The sequence below is a fragment of the Poecilia formosa genome, unplaced genomic scaffold (genome assembly GCF_000485575.1).
Source record: "Poecilia formosa unplaced genomic scaffold, Poecilia_formosa-5.1.2 Scaffold14, whole genome shotgun sequence".
NCBI classification, from domain to species: domain Eukaryota; kingdom Metazoa; phylum Chordata; class Actinopteri; order Cyprinodontiformes; family Poeciliidae; genus Poecilia; species Poecilia formosa.
In genome coordinates this window covers 3,035,894-3,059,425 of record NW_006799953.1, presented here as the reverse complement: position 1 = coordinate 3,059,425, position 23,532 = coordinate 3,035,894, and positions in this window count along the sequence as shown.

Sequence of the window (23,532 nt, the reverse complement as noted above, 5' to 3'; positions counted from 1 at the left end):
GCTTGTGTGTCTCCTTCCACTCTGCATGCAACGTGTCTCGGTCCGCATGTGTGCCGAGGCAGAGAAATCAAATCGGTGTCTTATCTGAGCTCGAGCAAGATAGGCGATGTTTTCCTTTCAGGATGCCGGGCAGGTTTGAGATTGAGGGGTCTGAACAGAGAGGGGACAAAAGCACGCGAGCCAGAGGGCGGAGGGTGGTGGATGAGCCGGTGAGATGATAATGCAGCATGACACCTTTGAAATGAATCTCTGGTTACCATGGCAAAGAAGCAGGATGGGACAGCCTCTCAGGAGCCTCGAATAAAGCCAGTTGTAAATGATGTTTGATTAGTATTTTGATCATGTTCCTGCAGCAAAAACATTTTGTCAGATGTTTGGGCACCGGCATGTCTGCAGTCGCTCTGTCCTCACCAGAGGAATTATAATGACCCTCTAAGAATATTTAACTTTCAGACATTTCGGTGGTAAGCGAGGGGAACTTAGTGACGCCCTCAAACAATCTTTATGTGGATATGTTTAACTACATCTCGACATCATCAACTAATGTTATATTAAAGCTAAAAAAAAAAAACATAAAGCTGGAAGGTAGCTCTTGTATGAAAACATTACAATTTTCCATGAATTTATACAGATTTTTTCACTATATCTGTATAGATTTTTTTTCTAATACATTGTCAGCATGCAGAGTGTCGCATCGCTCATTCATTCCATATGTAAATATGTACCTGACAGCCCTGTTTGTCGAAAGCTTAAGAGATGGGAGGCTTTTGTTTGCCACATTGCAGATTTGGGGGCATGGAGGATGTGCAGCGCCTGGCGTCTTTACCTGTGCATGTTAAATAATCTACAGCTTATTTTACAATCAGTAGTGACATTTAATGCAATCATTGTCCAATGGAAGATTATACATTTTAATTGTAGAAACAGTAACATTTTATTTGTTGAATGTAAAGTTGAATATCTATCAAAAATGCATGAAAATAAGAGGCAGTTTTGGAACAGCGGTTTTAATTTATTATAGGAAAAAAAAAAGTGTCCAAACCAAATAGGCTCCACATGTTCTTTGGAAATATAAGTTCTCACTGACACAAGTCTGATGACTTTCTGACCACAACTAAAGAAATAAAAAAAATCAAGTGGTACTGGAAAAAAAAAAAGTTAGTAAAGTCTACCCATCTGGAGAGGGTTAGGAAGCCGCCTCTAAGTCTCTACAGTAATGAGAGGATTGATCCCAAAATAGAGAAACGATGGAAAGGGGATGAATCCTCACAGGAGTGGCAAGCTGACCAAACATCTGAAGCACCCAGACCTCACTGGCCTCCTCCAGTGGGAGAAAAACAAATTGTTGGCCAAGAGGAATACAAAACCCAACCTGAAACATGGCAGAAAAAATAAATAAAAAAAACAGCTAGGGGAAAATATTTAGTGGACCAGATGATAGTCAGATTTTTTTTTCTTTTTTTTTTTTTTTGGACATTGTATATGCAATTACATTTGGAGTAAAACTAAAACAGCATTTAGGGAAAACTAAAAAGAAGAAGAAATAAGTAAAAACAAAACAAAACAAAATTGCTGGTGGTGTGATCATCTGGGACTGCTTTGGATTATTCTCCAGAAATGATGAAGCCATCTTTTTCTGTTCTTTAGCATAAAGTCTTAAAGGAGAATGCCTGACCTTGAGATCAGTCATACTTCGATCATGAGGCAGGACCAGTAAATTCACCTCTAAGTGTTTCAGTAGAATCAAAGTAAATGTTTTGGAGTGACTTGGTCAAAGTCTGCACCTTCATCTGATTGAAACATTCGTACCTGATGTACCAGTTATTCAGCAGATAACAGAGACTCTCCAGTTAAATATTTGATCCCTCTTATTCCAGGTAAGAGAGGCACAACTGAGTTGAAAACTTTTTCACATAGATCCAGTTTGGTTATGTTTTTTTTTCCTTCAATCAGTTAAATCATCATTAGAAAACATTATTTTGTGTCTACTCTTTGTTTGGTGATCTGAAAGAATGAAGTATGAGAAAGAAACAAAAACAAAACACAAGGCATCTGTAAGAGGGAATATATATATATATTTTTCCCCCTCTTTACTTTATTAATGCTCTATGACCAGAACAGCTATACTGAGGCTCTCACTGCTGTCTTTGCACCTCTCTGATTTCTTCTCTCAGCCATGCCAGCGATGGACTGCTTACCAAACTGGAACTAATTTTATCTGACTGCTATCTGTCTCCATCAATTACACACTCGGCGCCTTCGTGCCCTCCTGCAACCAAACAGTGAAACACATCCAACAATGCATCCACAGCAGACACTTAATGACTGTATCTGAATAAGCAGTTCGGTGCAGAGTCGGCTCCATGAGCCAATCCTGATTTAATTCATTGACTTAGCCTGCTTATTCCTATTTAAGAGAGTTAATGGGGTTGTGCTGGGAGAGGAGAGGTGGCCACGTCTGATTCCCTGGATGTTGGTGAGGAGCAGATCTTAATGCTAATGCTGAACGGCAAATTACTTACTTACTCTAGTCCATGAGTGACTGATGGAGGGGGGGGAGAAGCACAATAAGCAGAGGTCAGGGTAACCTGGATAATCAGTTAATGTAGTTTTCAAAACATGCCAAGTGATTATTAATATTAAATAATTGCAGCGTACGATCTGAAGTTGACGTTACATATTAAAAAAGGCTTCGTTTGTGCTATTTATGGCTCAAAACCGCTTAATCTTTCTGAAAAATCGCCTTTTACTACATCAGCATGACAGAACTGCAAACCTACCAAGACTTGTCAGTCCTGGTAAAACAAGAACTCCGATGAGATGAGCGTAACTCAAAGAGACGCTCAAAAAGCCTGGAGGAACTACAGAGATTCACCGATCAGGTTGGACGCAATTGTTGACGAGGTAACTAAGAGTGACAAGTGGCGGTGGAGGAGGTATCATGCTATGGGTATTAGCTTATTTTCAACATGGAGAGCAAAGACAGTCAGAGCAGACAGCAAGGTGATTTGAGCTACATAGTGGGGCTACTTGGTTCCTGGAAGGAAATATGTTAGCGGTTATAAAAAGTTGAAAATCACGTCGGAGGTTCCTCAACCGAAGAGACGACTCTAAACACGCAGCTAGAGCTGCAGTGGAATAGCTCAGATCAACGGATATTCATGGGTTAGTCAAAGTCCAGACCTAAATCCAAGAGAGAGTCTGTGATAAGATTGAAAGCTGATGTTCACAGACAACTTTTATCCAATGTGACCATGTTGACAACTTGTTTTGCAAAGATTGTGGATTGATATGAGTCACTATGTGCAAAGATAGAGTCAAAATCCAAAATCTCTAATCGCAGATAAGGATAATTCTGTAAAATATAGACTCGAGTGTGTGGACATCACAGTTTTTCAGATTTTTATTCACAACACTGCTGCAACTACTGCTGTCACGTAAATCCCACCATATTTGCGAATATATAATTAAAATACGCAAAAAGATTTAGGGGAAGAAAAAACACAGAACCGGCTGAGGTTCTTCATCGCCTTCTCCTCTCACTAATTCAACGTCTGGCCCATGTTGCATGTCCAGGAGATGTCTGACAGAGACAGATTGCCCAGCCTGAGCTTAAAGGTGACTGCCTCGGTCTGTGTTCCCCCAAAGCGCTGCATCATTGGAATCCATCATGGGCCGTACGGGTGCCTGCCTCCGCGAAAAACAGATCGCACGGGAAAGACAACAGGAGACGGGCGACACGAGAGAGGATGGAGAACTACATCTGATCAGAAGAAGAAGAAGAAGAAAAAAAAGTAGACATGGCTGGAAGGTGTGGTGGTGAAAAGCTGCAAGGGGAGCCGGAGGGATTCAGAGGGGTCCTGAAAAGCTGAGGCTTGGGTGAGGGCGGGGAGGGGCTTTGTGGGCCCTCATGAGGGCATTTATCATTATTGGCTTATACCTCCATCCCTTGCTCAACCTGACATCCTTTCTGCAGTTGACATAAATCATGATTTCAACATAATGGATCCTTCTTCTGGTACGGAAGGGAAGAACGCGTGGCCAGTATCGATTTTAGTCTCTTCTTCTGCCTGTGTAGAAATTCAGAGAGGTGATGCAGAATCAGTTTCAGCCATTGCTGGCCATGCAAAGTAAAGTTTGTCTTCATGAGGCTTAATTACAACGTGACACCCACTGAGAGGTGTAAGCCACGTTGTCTTTGCAGCGGACACTCACATACATGTGCTGTGTGTTCAAACGTGCAGCGTTTTCATCCGGTGGAAACCAGTTTGGGCGACGAAACCCTAAACTTCGCAAAGCGTGGCAGGAGGAAGGCAGAAGACAGCAGGTGACGGCGAGGCCAAGACGGAGGAAAATGGAGGATCGCTTTAATTTGACTGAGTGGAGTGCATAATTAAAACATTAATAACTTCGGCGTTGGTTTGAAGTTCAGCTTCATTTGTCAAGAGCTCTATTTTCAAATTGTTGGCACGAACGATAAGATCGCTGTTCACTTGGCCTGTCGCGATGTCAGCTAAAAAGAAAAAAAAAAAAAGAAAAAGAGGGAAAACGCAAAACGAATTTGTGTTTTCAGAGTCCGAGGATTGCAAAACGAGCCCCGTTAAAATCATATTTGTCAGCTGTAACGGAAAGGCGATCAACACCTTATTCATCAAATGCCGTTAATATTTAATCTTGGGTCTTTTTTATAATTAAACATTAAACTTTAATTCCTTCTTTAATATGTTAACCAGGAGGTAGTAAAAGAACATGTAAGTGTCTTGATTAATCACTAAGCAGGAAATACACTTTCATATCATGCTGTCATTAATCATTTCATTTTTCGTTGTGCTCCGATATTTATCAGTAAGAAGAAGTGGAGGGGGGCGGGGGGGATTTTTTTCCAGTTAAAAAGAAAATTGATTCTGTTTTAACAAAAATGTTTCAATAAAAACCTATATGTTGGTCTCAGAATGTCAGAGCAGAACCGTAGGCTGCATAGCTGCATAGCTGCTGCTGCAGCAGCAGTATTTCATGTGGGACATATTTTTAATAAAGGTCTCATAATTGCAGGCAGAATTTAACTGCTTGATTTACAGATGCACATTTAACTTCAATGCCATATTTCATGCTGCTTAAATGGCATTTTTAAGCCATCTGTAACACAGCTCTGTGAGTGTGTGTTGGGTCTTGGCCAAATAGGCAAAAAGTCAGACTGAATCGTTTAGGATCACGCATATTAATTAACTCAGATTACTGATTTTCTCATTTATTTGAACGAATGAATGAATCTAATTTAAGAGCTGTTGTTAGAGAAATCCTGAAAGTTTACTGATTTATTTATTTACTTATTATTTAAGGCGTCAGGGTTAGGGTTAGGTACTTTATGACAGGGACTTATGTTCAGTTGTCCAGAGCAACACGAGAAAAACGCACCTGTCAGCTGCTCCTTGAACAAGTTTTCTGTTGCTTTTGTGAAATAAAAGTCGGTTTTGCTGCGTGTTGAGTTGGTGTCACCTGTTTGCTGCTGAGAATAAGAGGATTAAGGAATGAGCTTTGTGCAGAACTGCACTTATAATTTCGTCCCATACCCGAATTTTAGATGATTTAGTGCATTTTGATTGGTTGGGAGGGCTTCACTATTAGGGCCATTCATGTAAGACCCACCAATGTTGGGTTGTGTACTACTTATATATACTTGAGCCTATATGTTTACATTTTGACCCTGTGGATTTAAAAAAAATGACCAAAACTGTTTGCAAACTGTTTTTCTTGGCTATTTCTCATTAGCCATGAAAAGCATTAACATGCATTAGTGGTTATTATTGCGTTGACCTGAGTTCTGAATTATCAACATGTTTCAATAATTTTAGACGTTAGACCATCTCCACATCGCTGCCAGTTATTTTGACTATATTTGCATTTTATATTGTGTTTGTTGGTTGTTGTTTTTTTTGTTTTTTTTAAAGTACACAACTGACCTACTCACCCTCAACAGAAATAAATGATAAAACAGTGAGAGTTTATAGAAAAGGATCTGCTTTTATTGTAAATTATTATATGTTAAGGTGGGATTTTTTTTTAATTATTATTATTTTCAGCAGTGAGGAAGTTCTGCTGACTGGATGAAAAGCCAGTAAAGAGGTGGGGGTCAAGAAGATTAGGCAGACTAACTTCATGACAGGCTTAGTTGATGATGCCCAAGCTTAACTACATACAGGCGGGATTAATTATGAGACTCACACATATAGAGCCTAAATAAATGATTGCAGGGTTAATTGCAGTGTTCTAAGATTTGGGTAATGGACTGAGTTGCTTTAATGATAAAGCATGAGCTCTTCGTGGAGTTCACTCCAAGTGCTTTTTTTTTTTGTTTTGTTTTGTTTTGTTTCAAATTGATACGCTACTCCTGATTTTACTCCTCATTCCAAGATAACCAAACCAGAGAGAAATGCTCTCCTTTGTTTCATAATTAGCATAGTTATTAGATGTCTTGCTATGAATATCATTATGAGAGACAAGTGTAACCAACGCTTTGGGCCAACGCTGCTGAGAAACATCACTGCTACGGGGAGTCGATCATCAAGACTGTCAGTACTGCAGTGGTACTATGACGAGCAAAGGGAAAGCTAAGTCCTGCGTTTAAGCCCAGAAGGTGTTTATTTTTATGGTGTTGCTATTTTAGTAAAAGACAAAAAAAAGCAAAATGAACCTTTTATCTGACATGTTGTGTTGTGGTATTAGAAAACATACTATTCTAAAGGAAGAACATTAAGAGTACTTCACTCATTTTAAATCTGACACACCATTCTTTACCTTTTTCTCATTGGAAACCATATTTCATAATCACACTTTATGAAAGTGGTTCTCCTAAGTGAAATTCTTATATGCATTGGTTCATATTTGCTCAGCGAGAGACGGTCTGTTTGCATGAAAAACTGCTCATCCCACACAAGAGTCACATGATTAAGATAGTTTTCACATCATTAACTATGTAACCTGCCAACAACCTGGAGGATTTGCATTAAAAGGGCACAGCAAATCTCCCTTAACAATTTCTTTTGACATAAAAATCCGATTGATGGTGAGAGATGGACATTTATTCTCTCTTTAGGCTAAATTTGGTCCAGTCGGAATATCCAAATTTGAACTCTTTTTCAATAGCTGCCTACAAAACAAATTCTCGCAGAGATCCATTGTTTGCAGAGAGAAGACATCTTTAGCAAGGAAAGTCCAAAGTTGGCCCATGCTCTATTATGAATACAACTTTTTCTTAAATTTGAGTTGTATTTGGAGTACTGTTCTGGTATATTTGCAGATGAAATATAAATTAAGTAAATGTTTTTACAGGCTTAATTTGTGAATAAAGACCAAGCACAGCAATAACAAGTCAACCCAAGGCAGCATGGTATTTCAATACTATCTTGAAGAACAAATTCAAAAAAAGGAGAATCATTAGAAGAATCATCATCATAATTAAGTACATCCATAACTGGGATGTACTTATGACTTACGTTTTTTGCTTTGTACCTGCACCACCCTCAAATGTGTGCTGCCCTGGGCAGAAAGCCCTACTGATCATATTTTACATGGTCACTGACTGCACCCACCAAGTATAAAAACAGCTGTTTTTATACTTGAAACAAATCAGATGTTATGATTTGAATTCAATTAGAGAAGAGCTTTTCAGGTGACAATTTAAAAAAAAAAGACGATTTTCACAGAACAAAGAAGAGACTCGTTGACAGAGTAATTAATATCACAGCATCAGAGCCTGTAAATCTTAGAAAGCCACGCTTCTCTCCACATGGCCGTAATGTTTGGTAAAAGTACCAGTCAGCAACAACTTCCTTTTACTGTAAACGAAGGCAACATTGCCTGTGCATTTATGTTGACCACAACAAAGCTCAGAGAAGTGACTGTAGAACGGAACATCATCCAAGATGCTTATATAACTGATATTTCCATAATAACTTGATGGCTGAAAACAATTAGCACATTTTGTGTAGCTAAAAAAAAAGAATAAGAATAAAAATGAATTAATGCTGATTTGTTTTTTGGTTGAAAAAAAAAAAAGAAAACGCTACTAAGCTTTGTGTCTGTAAATTCTCAAACCTCCTCACAATTACAGACCTTGTTTATTTTATGCACTCTCTCAGACTAATGGCAGATGTTAAACTTGGGTAAAAAAAAATAAATAAAAAAATCTTTTGAATTCAACACAGAACAATTTGAACACAATGTGTCTGGTATCAAAAGGAAAGTTGTCTGAAACTGTCAGACGTATTTCAGCGACTCAGAAAATTGGAAGATGGGAGGCGTTGTATTGTAAGTGGAGGTGTGATTATGGCAGATTGTTGAGGGTAAAGCTTGCCGCCCCCTCCACCTCCTCGCTCTTCATTTTTATGGAGCTCAGGGAGCCTCCTCACCTCTAATGGCGGTTTTGCAGGCCATTTACCCGCAACTGCAAGTGTCATAATTTGCTTTAACCACCACAATTAAGCCATTTTTGTTCCCCAGACTTACTATATATTAAATGAGAGCAACTATGTCTCTCATTTCAAAAAGGTAATGGCTGTTGAACAAAGGCCAGGGCTGAATTGTTGTCGAATTGTTGCATGACTTGGCTTACAGCATACAGTGACCCCGATGTTGTGTGTGTGCACACAAGCGGGGACGAATGCTTCTGTCCTGACAAAAGACTGTACACAAACAGGCGCGCAACAGCTAGAAACACATAAACTGGTAATTGGAGGAGCGCTTGCAATTCTGCACAAGTCATTTATAAAGTGCCACAAGGGTAAAGGTTGGAGTAGCTACTTATTTGTTTAAATTAATAATAATAATAATAATAATAATAATAATAATAATAATAATAATGATGATGATGATTTATAAAAAAGGATTTAAATTTGGATTTTGCTTAGATTTTTTTTTTCCTAATGTATAAACCTATTAAGGAGATTCTAGTTTGTGTCACAAATTGTTTTGTTGTGGTATTAAGCAGATACTAATTGCATTTAGAAGTATTACTCTGTTTTGTTCTTTGATTTTTTTTTATTTTTATTTTTTACATTTTCTTTGGATTTTTTCATGTTGTGGTAACGAGCAATTCATTGTCTTAAAGCGGTCGCCTGCACTGCAGAGAATGGGAGTCCTTATGATGGTGAAGTAATCACGTCGCTATCGTTTTTACTATTTGAACGGGTGGGAAGTCAACGTTTGCCCATTGCTCCTTGCAAAACATCTCAGTCAGAACGGATTAAGTTTTTTCACAAGTCTTACAGTCAGAGGTCCGAGAGGTTGTCCATGTCGCCCATATTAGAAGACGTATTGGATATCAGGCTGGACTTTGACTGGGCCAATCTAATGCCGATCTGTGAGTTGAAGCTTTTAAGTTTTGCAGCCTCTAACAGGTGTTCTTCTGCCTGCATTTAACTCTAATCATTTTTGCTATTCACACTGAACAGCTTCCTTTTCCCTACTAATCAGAGGCGCCCTCACAGCATGATGCAACCATCACCATGTTTCACCATTCAGATTGTTTCCTTTATGTCTTATGTGCATTTTGCACATATGGCATAAAGTTAAACTTTGCTGTTATCTTAGCAAATTCCCCCATGTTTGCTTGGTCCCACAAACAAAAGAGTGGGGGACATCTAATTCAGCCACCTGTAGCATATGTTAGTAGTTTAATGTCAGTGGTTTTAAACAAATAAATTATTTCACATTCTCTGTTAGTAAACTTTACCAATAATTGTTTGCTGTCCGTGGTTGTTGGCACATCCTGTAGGAAACCAAGAATCTGGCATCCTAAAATAAAAATAAAAAAATGAGAGAACATGAAAACTTCTAACCCTGAAGAAGTTGCAATCCGTAAACCTAACAAAGAAATTATAATGCTTAAATATAAATGCCTAAAATGTACATCCACTGCTGGCATTCTTGTCACGTTGATTTTGAGCTTTCTGTGTTTCACCCTGCCACAGCTGGACCAGATTTCCTGTGACTTGTTCATCCAGTTGTCACTTTCCACCCCCGCCCCCGTATTTAAGCTCCTGAATTTTCATTGTCCTTCGCTAGCCTGGCTTCAGTCCCGTTGCATTGTCCGCAGATCTGTCCATGCAGCGTCTGAGTGTGTAGGTGAGTGAATGATGACTGGATGCAGAGTGAAGTGCTTTCTAATTCTCCGGTGTGCTGTTCAAGTAAAGGTTATTTAACCAATAATGATCACATACCAAAACCAGAATGATGTCAGAACTAAGAAAAAGTTTGTGGCTTCTCTGAAACATTCTGAGAACTGCAGCAAAGATACACCGAGAAAGTCATACACTCAACTGGGAGCCCTGTAGAAGTTTGGAGGATTTCAACCTGGCATGTAACTTACATTTTTGTCAGCTTCTGGTGACAAAAGTTTTATGTCTCTGTGTTTGTAAATCATTTAGCACCTTTATTTGCCTGTTAGGAGTAATTATGGGCATCATAAAAGCTAATCTAAACTAAAGCCAGCTGCTTTATGTCTCTGCAACAGAATGACAACCGCTCCCCGTCAGCAGCACGAACAGCTTACAATCAGAAATATTTCAGGTCTCCTAGTTTAATTTAGTTGACCTACTGGTATTTTTTATTTATTTTTCAGATTTCTGTGTTTAAACAAATATGACACGCCTCGTGAGTCCATGCTCGGTGCCATTGGCTGCCCTCCGCAATTCATATTCAGCGATATAGAGGATCAGAGAAAAGCCAGACTGAGTAACACCCTGGAAAGCAGGGGGGCTTTATGCATTTTCTTGATCCCTTATTTTCTTTCCATTTGCTTTCCCCTCCTCCTGCCATGACAGCACAATTAACCATCACCGGCACAATGGGGAAGCGTGTCCCTTTAGCCACAGCCTGCTCCCTCGGACCTGTACATCCTAATAGGGATTAGGATTGAAGTTAACAATGAATGTAAAGGTCCTTCAGGAGCCTCTAATTATATTCTGCTCTGTGTCACTTTTCATCTAAGTCCATTCAGAACCATGTGTTGGAGTATAAGGTATAATCCTCTTAAATATCAAAGGTGGACAAATCATATTAAGTTAGACATTGCTTCCCCAGGCCCGAGGGCACATTATGCACTCAACACAGAGCCCCAACGTCACCATCTGCTCTAAATTCAAACCGGCCTGCTGTGACTGGTGAGAACCAATCCTCCTTTCCTGAACTCCTGCGGTGTTTTTTCCACCATCTAATTTTCTACCTTTTTTTGTGTGTGTGTGATTTCAGCAGAACTCAGACGAAGAGCTGTCAATTTGCTCTGAGCCTCGTTGAGACTGGTGTTCAGAAGGTGTAGCGGCCTCTGTCGTTCTTTAAGGAGGATCTTTTCTTTTTACAAAGCCGGAAATGGGGTCGGATGAGACCACTGCAGAACGTTATTAAAACAGCTTTTCTCATCGTATGTGTTATATGTGACCATTTGGGGCACCTTCTTGATTTTTTTCCTCAACCCTCTGATGGCCTCTCAATGAGATAACACACACAGACTCTGACATGAATTAGCCCCAGATTGACCGATTCAGCTTTACCCAGGGGGATTTATGTTCAGAAAGGCTTCCCAGCTTGCCTCTTCTTTCTCTCCCCTGTTGGTTCCCTCGTCCTTGTCAGTCAGCCGTCCGTTCGACATCACGCTCTATTTTTTTATTTTATTTTTTTTGTGGTACAGACAGATGCCAGCAATGTCAGGTTGGAGTTATTTGCAACAAATGTCCAAAACATGACTGATGAGAAATGTGTCATTCAAGGAAAGCAGGAAATGCTAGACTGCCGAGGATGAAGAAGAGAGGTCCATTTCCATTCATCACCACCGGTGACAAGCTGTCCCCGTTTTCATTTTCCATCTCTCTGTATTATGTCCCTCAGGTAATTAATGCTCCACATCCTGCAAAGGTTGATTTATTCTCCTCTTAAAGTCAATACTTAACCCCTCCATAAGGAACCAATGTGTTCACTTGAAAGGGCTTCACCAACACTGTAAAACACAATCATGGCGCAAAGTATATGGCACAAATATTTTACGGGGTTTTTTTGTTTTGTTTTTTTTTTGGAAAGATACTTTTTTTTGTTTTGTTTATTTGTTTTTACCTAACAACCACTGCATTTTTTTTAATACCGTCAATCTGAATAGTTTAAGTAAATAAAGTGTAATAAGTTGTGGTGGGACTAGATTACAACTTTTAATCAAGCTTATTGGAGAGGCTTTAAATAATTCCTAACAAAACCAAAGATTGACAAAACTAAGCAGCATCTTCAATTCAAAAACCCCATTTGCAGTTGAATTGCTCAATAATTAGACGTAGGAGCTCAACAACAAATACATTTATTTATCAGTCAACCATCAGATTAGAGTAAAGTCTTATTATACCCATTAAGCTTGTTGCCTGATCATTTTTGAAACTTATTTGAAATTTGGATGCTTACATTAACATTGGAGATGTTTTTCTTTCCAACAAAATGTTTTGCACTGAGATGGTAATTTAAGCTTGAAAAGCTTCGATACTAGGCTAACTTTTTTTTTTTCACTACTTCCTCACAACAGTAGTCTTTTCCTGATGTCCCATCAGATTATTTTTTGAAGCATAAATTGTGGGCCGAAAGAAGCAGAATACAGCCTTTTATTTGATCATATATGTGTGATTTTATTTTAGTAGTACATGACTTCTCAGAGGTGTGACTATGTCATGTAATGAGGCTCATTTTTCTTCAAAAGAGGAAAGGCAAGAAAACACGGCATTCAATTCATGCAGTGTGTTGACCTCTGAAGGCAAATTTGACCTACCATAAGGTAGCATGATACTACTTTGTTACCTGAACGTTCCCAAAGGTTCAATCATTGGCAAAAAACTGATAAGTTTACAATAAACAAATCTGGGACAAACAAGGCTGGTATACCCTGGCACCACTACGAGTTGATCAATCTATTTTATTTTATTTTTTTTTAACAAAAGCCATGGTAATACGTTGAAGAAGAATGACAAGCGTCTTTTAGCTCCCAGCAACATCAGCAGTGAGATGATGATGAGAGGAGCAGATCACAGTTCTCAAGGTCAGATGTGAAAAGGTAAAAGGTACTTGTCACTCGTGCGTCCTGTCTCTCACCCTTATTGTCACTCATTTCTCATGGGAGCTGCAGCACTCCAACAGATCAATTGCATAGAAATAGCCGCATTGACATGGTGCAAGTAGCATCTGCATACATGTGGTTGTTCGGTCAGCTGTCACTCGGCAAAACAAGGATTTAATTGAAGCACAGCGTTATTAGAAGCATAGTGTAGCGTGTTCGCATCTTAAGATTGGAAGATTTTATGACTATAACTGAACTGAAACAAGGGAATCGTGTTGGCTAGTAGCTGTGAGAGCTAGCTAGCTATCTGGACAGAGACAGACAGACAGACAGATAGAGCTAGCTAGCTAGCTAGATATCTATCTATCTATCTATCTAGATAGATAGATAGATAGATAGATAGATAGATAGATGATAGATAGATAGATAGATAGATAGATAGATAGATAGATAGATAGATAGATAGATGATAGATAGATAGATAGATAGATAGATAGATAGATAGATAGATAGATAGATAGATAGATAGATAGATAGATAGATAGATAGATAGATAGAGTTCTGACTTCAATCTATAGATATAGGGTGGATAGACTGATTCCAATCTTAGCTGTCCTCCACTATGGCATTTATACAGCCACAAACAAGAGCCCTGAAATGCATCACATCCTTTAACCACTCTCTCTTTTCTCTCTGGGGATATTGACCTTGCCAGTTATGTTCTGCTTGGCTGCTCTGAGATGTTTGGGACTGTCAGAGGAAATATACAGCTCTTGTCTGGAACCCAGGTGTGCTGAAACAAACTGTTAAATTACTCATTACTTGTGTAATGGTGGCTTTATGGTTTGCTCATGAGGGTCATGTGTGCAACTGGCACAACAAGGCTTCGCTCGAAGGTCCACGTACGGGGGAACCGCGCGTCAGCTGTCAGGACGAATACATTAGAACGAGGATCCACTTTCAGGCACATGTCCAGGCCTGTTGTACAACTAAAAGGTTCTTATGAAATTATTTAAATATGACCTCAGGCATTCAAACCACTCTGTCACTAAACAAAAGACAAAAACAAAGAAGAAAACTAAGCACACCACACCGTTTACAGTACTACCTTTACCAGTTGACGTAATCTTTTTTTCAAGGGCTTTATCAGCCCTTAAATACCTCAATTTTATTTATTTATTTTTAAAAAATTCTGTTGTGGACTTGCAGCTGTGTTTCAAATCACTGTCATATTTATGACCACAGCTTTAGCTCTCAAACAAATGAGCTTACATTTGACTCGTGAATAGCCGTGCACAACAACAATAACTTAATGCTCATCAGAGGCCCTGAATAGACTTCCTTGAGCATTTGCAAATGTGCAGCAAAGAGACCAGACAGCATTAGGTTTTGAAGAGAGCAGATATCTGATGACCTCCTGGTCAAAGAACCTCAATGGGAATGAAAACCAGAACTATCTGGAAAGTATGATCTAAAATCAGTGGCCACAATGTGGTGCAGGTCTGGGGCCTTTTGGATCTGCTGGGGCACTGAAGACTTAAAAATGGCATAGTAACACTTTGCAGATTCATAGATGCCATTGATATTATTCTAATATGTACCTGAAATTCATTAGATTGGAACATTTTACATGTTATTTTGACCTATGCCATATTGCCATTAAGGATGTATTACAGTTTAGTCTTGATTACATAGATCAGAGAGTCATCAGATCTGGGGGTGTTAATAGAGAAATTGGACCAAAACAACAACAGAAAAAGAAATGTGGCTAATCATAGTGAGTCCATTATATTTTTACATATGACCAGCCTGGTTTGGACACCATCTTATCATAAAACTGCTTTTTTGTATTCACTCAGGCCATACTTTGTATGATATAAATATTTAATTTGAAGACGTGAAAAAGCTGCAACCAAAAAAAAAAAAAAAACCTGGCACCCATGCTTGTTAAAATACATGCTGCATTCTTAGCAGAGAAAGTTTAACTCTTGTAATTAGGGATTCTGTGCTGAAAGATCAATAAAACCATTCATGTCCAAAAGAAGCAAAAAAAAAAAAAACACAAGTACACAAAGGATAGTGCAAGGATATCCACTATTGAAAAACGAAAAAAAGCCTTGGGTGGTATTACAACCCTCTAAGAACCGGCAACCTAGACAGTTTATGACTGAGGAGATTATCCTCCTCATTCAGCCATCTCAGGCTGCAGACGATGTCCCGGAGCTAGGAGCTGCCAACGCATTCCAAGCAATAATGTCCGACCAGGGTAAATTGTATTTACCCACATTTCACCTTTAACATTACGCTGGAAAAGAAGCCCAAAATGCGATTATGCACATGAAGAATTAATCCGGAGATGAGCACAGGGTAATGTATGGTAATTATCCAACAGGATATTCTTACATAGCGATTAGCATATCTGGGAGCCCAGACAAGGATGGGAGGGTAGTCTGAGAGGAAGGAAAGGACACAGCTGCTGATAAGAACCCTGTTTTTCCTTTCCTTTTTCTTCGCGTGTTGATAAAATAAAATGTGGATAGTCTTGCTAAAGGCATGTAGAGTCTCCAATTGCTCTGTACCTCACTATCTAATGTGCACAGCACTAGATGTGAATTGATATACAGACACACATCAGCAGCAGTCCTATCTCAGCGATGAAGGATAAAACAAGCCCCGAATATGAGGAGAAAACCTTGTTTATTCTCATCTGCTGCACAGAATAAGTAACCCGAATGTTTATTTGTGATTAGGTACATCTCTTTGCATGTAACAAATGTTATCCGTTTTATTTTTTTAGAGAAACTGATGCAAAAGATACAATTGAAACCACAATGCTTGAGTTCTGGTTTTATCCACGGAGTCATTTAGCAGATGCAGCATGAAAGATGGTGGCATTGTGGAGTAATTAGTGCCAAGACACTTGAGGCAGTGAGGATTTTTACATCCAGTAACATGATGCTGACTTAGCTGATCACTGATGAGGAGTTCTCTGATTTTAAAAGTGCTGACACTCGGATTAATATTGCCACAGTGATAAAATATCACAGTAGAGGACCTTGCAAAAAATGTTTATACCCTTTGTGATCTGATTTTTTTTTTTCTTTTTTACATTGCAACCCCAAACTTAATTTTATTTCATTGGGATTATATGTGGCATACAGTGGTACCTTTGGAACCAGATTTACGTTTCACAAAAACACGCATCACTTTTTTTCACTCCTGTTTACTGATGTTAGATCTGATTTACATTTCCAGTTTTCGGCTAGTGAGATTAGCAAGATGATTTCTATTTACTAAAGTCCATAATAATGACTGAAAGAGTTTTTAAGGCTTTTTTTTTCTCCTTCAAATTCAGATATGTGCATGCAGTTCCTTCTGGTATCTGGTAGATTCCATTTTAAATTATATGACTTAGAACAAGTTAGAGGTAGGACTGGATTATGTTGGAATGCATGTAATTAAAGGACTGCAGATGGTATTAGACTAGTTTTCTAATATAAGTGTGGATGTAAATTATATGTTGGTCTTGTAAAGGGCCTGTAAATGAAATGTGCTGTGAGTTAGGTTATATACAGTCAACAAAAACTGAATTGTACAAGCACAAAATCTTTAGGAAAACAGGAATAAAAATGAATGATGATATATGCATGCTACATTTTTGGGATTTTTTTTGTGCAAAACCTTTGCAAGACATTTATTTTTCTTACTGTCACAGTTATGCACTATAATATGTCTTACATATCACATAAAATCCCAATGAAACGAGTAACCAAATCATGGTGCATTTCTCTTGAAACAAAACGCCCTTTATAAGTTTTATGGTCATAAACAATGCATGCTGGTTTCAACCTTTAACGGTCTTTTGATTTCCTTTGATTGTGTCCCCTCCGCAGTCATTGCATAATGTGACTGGGAGCCACTGTATCAATTCTGGGTTCAGTATTGAGGAGTAATCATCCATGTAGTACACCAGCTTGCGGAGAAGCGCGGCCCATTGTGAAACGCCCATCTGTTTAGTGCATTGGGATGAGCCCAGTCTCCCCAGAGCTGCAGGAATGAAAGAGCCAAGCATGAGAAGACCCAGCTGAAGAGACAAGGGTGGGCGGCCGCATCAGGACGCAGTCTGCCTCTAAGGCACTCCCGCCGACCACTCTTATTCTAATGCAGCTTCCGTGACTCCCCTGCCTGCATACGAGGCCGAGATCAGAGACCGACAGATGCACGGAGGAGAGCAGACTGCGGTGTCCGACAGCAAGCTCCGTCCTTTCATGCATGCAGCATCTGTGTTCCCTCTTTCTCTCTTAAGCTGTTTAGCTAATATTTTCCTATTGACTTGACAGTGCACACATTACCCATCCTTGGTGTCCCTCTTGGCGGGACGTATCTGTGTGAGCACAGATCGATTTATACAGTGGGCTGCCCCGTCTGTGTTGTCACTGTTCGGTGGCTTGGTTGGGAGCAGGTGATAAGCTGCTGCAGGCCAGTCAACCCGTTCCAGTGAGAGTCGTGACCCCATTGCAGAAAGGCTGATTATATCTTGGCCAGGGCTGCTCCGTCTGGGAATCAAGCCTCTGCACTGCACTATAATATATTTCACCCCTGACTGAGAGCGCAGCAGCCATTTAAGAGATTACAAACACCAAGGCACAATAGTCAGAACTACATTATAAAGTTTTTACACACCTACAGTATGTTTAGATGTTTGTTTTTTTTACTGTATTGCTCTTAGTTTTCCATCATACTCCTGTTATTCACAGCTTTTTATTTATTTTTAAAAAATTCTGTTGTGGACTTGCAGCTGTGTTTCAAATCACTGTCATATTTATGACCACAGCTTTAGCTCTCAAACAAATGANTGTTTTTTTTACTGTATTGCTCTTAGTTTTCCATCATACTCCTGTTATTCACAGCTTTTTATTTATTTTTAATTAAAAGCCACACTATTGATTTTCCTCTAGAATGACAGATTCACATTTTATGGGATTGTCAAACTAGTCACTAGAAATCATTTTGGTAATCCTAACTGGAAAAGTTGGTCAAATTTACAATGGCTCCCAGGAGCTCTAACTATGACTTGCAAAAACACTTACAGATGTTACACAAACTGTATGCTTAAAATTCGCTTTATTAAGTAGGAATAAGATGAATAATTGTGAAGTGGAAGGAAAATTACGTGTGGTTTTGGAGTGTTTGTTCCGTACAAGCCTGAAAAAATGTGACAAGCCTGTTATTTAATGCAATCCCGTTACAGATGCAGTTATTCCATGAAGTTCAAAGTTCAGTGTTAGACCAGTGACAAACATCAATTATTTGTCCTGTGTGACATCTTCGCCTGTCTGACAGGGATTCTCTCTCTACATTGTCCTGCGGGTGTAACAATCCCCAGCTAAGGCTCTGTTGCTTCCAAACTGTTAGCTACTGTATTGGTTCCTGGATTCAGAGAAGCACTTCCCTTTACAGAGAAGTAAAGATCCCCTTTCCTGATTCTACTGCATTATCCTTTCTATATCAACATCATTGTGCTGACTCTGACTGGCGAACGATTCCGGAAGAGAAGGATCTTCTCTCCTCACACCTTTTCTTTTTGTAATAACAAACAATTGAACAATTCCCAGGTAGTGGTCTACATTTTTGGGTCTGAATCATATTGGAGTTATTAAACAGACGTCACCTACAATAACTATCATCTTCTTGTGTGTAACTGAATTACAGTATAAATATAAGTAGTAAAACAGCTTTCACCTTCCCTTTGACCCTGAATAGAGGAAACGCTTGGTTTAATTGACTTTGATACATCAAAAAATATATGTACAAATCACAGTCAGAGAATTAATTATCGTTTTTATAAGTTGAAGATGTGGGCGATTACGCGACCAAATCATTTTTATTCAAAATGCAAGTGGAAAAGTGACTGAGCAGCAGAGATGTAAAAGCAGGTGACCTGCTCGCGAGAAAGCCAACATGTGTTGCATGAACAAGAGCCCTTTTTCTCCATTCAGGCCCATATGCCCCCAAGCCCCAACAGTCCTCCCGCCCACCACTCCTAAACTTACACACGGGCACGCTCCTTTTTATCCAAGCAGTCAGCAACCCCCTACTCAGCCCCACCCCACCCCCATCCTCCCGCCTCACACTTGTGATAACTGACAGCAGCTGCACTGATGAGCACAATGCTCAGGCCGGGCAGCTCAGCTGTCTTCACTCCCCACTTGACACCAGTTTGACCTCAGGCATGTGACTTGTCCTCCCCGAAGGCTGCTCTGCCTGTAGCCCAACACAGTTTGTCTGTCTATCTTCTCTAACCACACACACTGTTTACTGCTCCCAGGCAAGACAAAGGTCAGCCAGGTTAATTCAATTCAAGCTGCGAATGAATGATTTGCAAATGATGTTCAAATAAGCAACTCATGAACAAAAGGGTAAACTTTGCCACTAATTTATGTTTTATAATTCAGGAGTTTGCATGTTAGCTGCACAACTGCTAAACCATGCCCAATGACGATGAGCCATCTCTCAACAAGTAATGACAAAGGTTTGGAGCACATGAAGTCTGCCTTTACGGCATATTCCCAAATCAAAGGAAATTAATAATTTGTGAACTATAACAGCGCATAAAAAAGTTTGCGGGGCTGAAATGTCAAAATACCTAAAGTCCAGTTTAATATCTCATGCATTTTTGTGATGCAAAAATATTTATATAATATAATAATGTAAATGAGAACATGCATGTTAAAAAAAAGCAATAAAATAAAATGATAAGTCTTGCCATATACAGTTGTTTGTTATTGTCTTTAGGGGTTTGCCATATAAATTCATTCTTCTGTGGTTAGTTTCTTATCTATTTCCTATGTTCTTTCATCAGTGCATTTTAGTTTATTATTATTGACACTTTACTTACGTTAGCTCTTTTTGTGTTAATGAGTCTCCATTTCCCTGCTGCTCCACATCTCCACTGATTAGCTCACCTGGTTCCCTTGTATTCTTCAACCCTTGCCCCAGTATATGAGCTCCATGGTTTGCATTGTTTATTGCTGGATTCGTTTGTTTCTTGCTCTTTTTATGTCAGTATTACAAGGCTTTATTATTATTATTTTTCCCCCAGCATTAAAACTCTTCAATTTACCTCACTGACTCTAACCTGCCTGAATTTGGGTCTTACTGAATATCAAACATGTCACAGTAAGTAGGCAGATTCTGGTGATTCCACTGGATTTCCTTAAGGTTCTCAAAGTAAAGAGGGCTGAATTCAAAAGGACACCACAATTCGCTTTTACAAAACACTTTGAAAATCCTGCTCCTTTCCTTTGCATCCCATATTGTAATGTTTTAATGCTTCTATCACACACAACACAATCCCAATAAAATGCTAATTTTCGTGGTAATGCAATGAAAGATGAAAGGGTTTGGAAGGTGTGGTAATTTTGCAAGGTGCCATATTTATAATCAGGAAAAAGAACATTTTTGAATTTAAAAACCTGGTCATTTGCTTTCATATCACGCTCATCCAATCTCTTGTGCGTCTACGTGGAGCTTCAGCAATGTACTCATCCAGTATGAATGAGCATGAGAGGCCTGTGATAGCTCTCCTCCCCGTGGGACTGATGACACCAGGGAAACCAAACAGGAGCTGATGGTGTGACAGAACAGTCAAGTGGGGCAGGAGGGGCGGTGGGGTGTGTTGGTTGTCGGGGGCTCGTCACTCCCCTCTGCCATTCTGCTCTTTTACAACTTTACAAAATAGCCTTTTAATTTGCTGCAGCGTCTGGGCCGTCTGAATTGTGCCCGCATCAATCACCATCATCACCGCCGGGGCCATGGATACCCCCACGGTCCCCTGGGCCCTCTCACCGAGCAGCCCCCCTCAGGCGAATCACTCTCCCTACTCCTCTCATATGGGGTCATTTTCCATCTCGCCGCCCCGGCTACCTCGCAGTCGTATTCAAGCATGCAAACAATGTGACGCTGCTTCAACACTGCCTCGAAATTTCATCAACAAAATATTGTTTTAAGCCTTTTTATATATATATATGTGAGCATGATCAAGTTATTACTATCATAGCAGATATTGCATCTGTTTTAGGGAGAATTTCATGGTATTCATCATATGCGGATGTGATTTTATCTTATTCACAAGAGTTTTGTATTATACACCTGGGAGTTTTCCCATTAACCTTGCATATGATGTTTTCTTCATGAGTTTTTAACACATAATTTGAATCTTTTCTTTTTATAATCTTCTTTAGTAGTTAGACTTAAAAAAGATATCTTAATAACAGAATCAACCATTTGATGGTATCTCTAGTTAGGAGTATAACTCTCCAAGAGTCTCAAATCCTTTAGAGGTTCTGACAGGTTTTCTTCCAGAACTACCCTGCAGCTTGTTCCATGTGTCTTCCCATCAGCTTTAATGAAATTCCCTTTTCTGCAGCATGATGTTGACATCACCATGTTTCACACTGGGGATAGTACGTCCAAGGTGTATAATGCACCGCATTAGTTTTACAAAACACTATTTGTTTTGCATGCAGATAGAAACAGAAGCTCCCTACATGACTTGTGTAGAACTTCAGACTTGACTCCTTGGAAAAAAAATGTGTTCCACTAATGACGCTCATAAATTTTCCCACACGTTCTTAAACTTTGCAGCTTCCGCTGGCCTCTTGACCAGCTCTTTATTGCACTTCTTTTCTAGCCTGCCAGTTCACATGGGCAACCGTGTCTTGGTAGGTTTGCAAGTGTATGAAATTCTTATAACTTGGAATAAATTAAAACTACAATAAACAGATCAGATACACACAATTACATTATTCTGTATTCTAATTTGGTGACTTCTATAGGTTGAACAGAGTAAAACCATGCATCCTTTCAAACACAGTTATTTGCCACATTGTATGTTGAGTATTGAATATTGTGCTATTTGTTGCTGCAACGTGGTAAAATGTTGAAGAGTTTATGAAATACACTTTCATAAGGCACTCTGCATAACCCATTTATGTAGAAATTAATCTATTGAGAGAACTGACTACTGATTAATCTTGCACATCTCTATTCTTACAAAATTACAGCTTATTGAAGCAGAGTGTATTAGGAGAAGATGTATGTGCGTTTTCTGCTTAACTGCCAATGTCATGCTAAGCTGCTCTACTTTTCAGTTAAAAATATTGAGGCTTTCGGGTCATTTGGCTCAGACAAGAGGAAGTGCAGATGGTCCACCCCATTGCCAGAAAAAGAATAATGAACTTTGTTTAAAACTGGCCAGAGAACTGTACACACCCCAGTGTAAATAACCACGGGTTTGTGATGTAAAATAGAGACCACTACACATAGTCACAATTTGTTTTCCCACTGTTAAAATGAGATACAGCAGGTAAATGAAATATTGAATGCTTCACAATTTTTCTTGTTTAAAATATTTCAAAAGGGACCAGTAATCCAAACATGCAAGGAAATCTGATCAGATTACTCCACAAATGAAGTTTGGGTTAAATAAATGATATGATACTGGGGGAAAGTATTGAACACATCCAGAAAATGATATGTACGATGGCAAAGAAAGTTAGGAAATGTTTCTAAATGTGTTTGTGTTTAGAAAGCATATGTGCTGATACATGCAAATCAATTTCAGATTTCATAATAACTAATTACCGGTAAGGTTTCTCATTACCACAGTACTGCACAAAGTGGTGAGATTGGTAAAAGCAAACAACCTTCACAAAAAAATTAATGTTACTAATAGGGCAATGATTACAACTTTTACATTTCTAAACTTCTGAATATTCCAGTCAGCACATATGCAGCAGTAATTTCACTATTAACAAGTCATGACAAAGTGACTTTCATAAAATGGTTGACAGAGGGGTCAAAAAAATTATCAAAAGAGTTATGCAAGAACCACGGAACACTCGCAAGATGCTCCAGGAAATTCTGGAAATATAAGGTACAGGGATTCCCATGAAAACACGAAGTAACGCAATCAAACAAACACTCACTGCACAGGACTCCACTGATGAAGAAAATACATGTTGAACTTATGGAAGCTAGTACAATACTGAGAAATACTGGGAAAATAATCTGTTCGGATGAGGAGAAAGAAACTCCTTTGCTATCATTTTGCACACAATCCCCACATGACATGCCAAAGGTGAAGTTTGCAGCTGAGAACAAGTATTGTGTGGGCTGTCCTACACCACATGGCACTCCCATAATCCACATATTTAAAGGGTAAGATGAAAGAAGAAATGTACTAAGATTTCCAATGAAAAAGTCCCAAACACGGCCAACGGAGTAGTGGGAAGATGAAACAGGAAAGAAACAGTGGAACTGAAAACAAAGAGGGGAGAAAGAAGAAGGATTAGTGAATAATTCTCTTACTCAAACATTGTCCCCAAAGAAATACTGAGAATTTTTATTTGTAAAAAAAATCAATAAATGAAAAATGTGAAAAATTTGGA